This window comes from Lipotes vexillifer, unplaced genomic scaffold (assembly GCF_000442215.2).
Source record: "Lipotes vexillifer unplaced genomic scaffold, Lipotes_vexillifer_v1.1 scaffold1747, whole genome shotgun sequence".
NCBI classification, from domain to species: Eukaryota; Metazoa; Chordata; class Mammalia; order Artiodactyla; family Lipotidae; genus Lipotes; species Lipotes vexillifer.
Window position 1 is genome coordinate 283281 of NW_006772865.1, and position 1437 is coordinate 284717.

Here is a 1437-nt window from a genome sequence, read left to right on the forward strand (position 1 = left end):
AACTCCAGGTCCCTGCTGATGGTGCGGGACAGCCGGGCCTCCGTGCACTCCATGATCACCTGCAAGGTCACCGACGCCGGCTTCGACCTCAGCAGCTACCGCAACTGCCTCAACAAGGGGAACAAGGCCGTTGAGGTGATGTACGCCCAGTGCATGGAGGTGGGCAAGGACAAGTGCCTGCCCGTGTACTACAAGCAGCTGGTGCTGCACCCCCGGCGCTCCCTCAAACTCATCCTCGACTTCCTCGGCATCACCTGGAGCGATGCTATCCTGCACCATGAGGACCTCATCAGCAAGCCTTGCGGTGTCTCCCTGTTCAAAATCGAGGGATCCACAGCCCAGGTCATCAAGCCCATGAACCTGGAAGCTCTCTCCAAGTGGACTGGCCACATCCCTGGGGATGTGTTGAGGGACATGGCTCAGATCGCCCCTATGCTGGCTCAGCTCGTCTATGACTCCTATGCAAACCCGCCCAACTACGGCAGGCCCAACTACGGCAGGCCCAACTCCATCGTCATCAACAACACACACCAGGTCTTGAAAGGGGACGATCTGAAAGGCTGAAAGGCCAATCTGAAAGGCTGTCTTCAGGCGAACCAGAATAGCACCTCTTCCCACCTAGGAAGCTCATGATTTCCAGGTCTTTGCAAATGGCTTTGTTGCCAGAAGAGAAGAAACTTTGCATTCGAGTGGAAATTGGACCTCTAATCCAAGCATATTGCTTGCTATTAATTGCCAAAACAGAACTGCTCATGAGGAATGTATTTGTATATGTTTGCATATACATCTATGTTCATCTATGTTCATCAGTGATATTGGTCCATAATTTTCTTTTTTGTGTGATATCTTTTTCTGGTTTTGGTATCAGGGTGATAGTGGCTTTGTAGAATGAATTTGGAAGTGTTTATCCCTCTGAAGTTTTTGGAAGAGTTTGAGGATTGGTGTTAGCTCTTCTCTAAATGTTTGATAGAATTCACCCGTGAAGCCATCTGGTCCTGGACTCTTGTTTGTTGGAAGGTTTTAAATTATGGTTTCAATTTTGTTACTTGTGATAGGTCTGCTTATATTTTCTAAATCTTCCTCGTTCAGTCTTGGAAAATTGTACCTTTCCAAGAATTTGTCCATTTCTTCGTGATTGTCCATTTTATTTTTATATTATTGTTTGTAGTAGTCTCTTATAATCCTTTGTATTTCTGCAGTGTCAGTTGTGATTTCTCCTTTTTCATTTCTAATTTTATTGATTTGCATCCTCTCCCTTTTTTTCTTGATGAGTCTGGCTAAGGGTTTATCAATTTTGTTTATCTTCTTGAAGACCTAGCTTTTAGTTTTATTGATCTTTGCTATTGTTTTCTTTGTTTCTATTTCATTTATTTCTGCTCTGATCTTTATGATTTCTTTCCGTCTGTTGACTTTGTGTTTTCTTTGTTCTTCTTTCTC

General features: G+C 44.3%; 1 pseudogene; it reads left to right on the forward strand.

Moving 5' to 3' along the window:
* Positions 1-633, forward strand: part of LOC103088507 (protein-tyrosine sulfotransferase 2-like) — a 1338-nt pseudogene extending 705 nt beyond the window's left edge.
* Positions 634-1437: the final 804 nt, after the last annotated feature.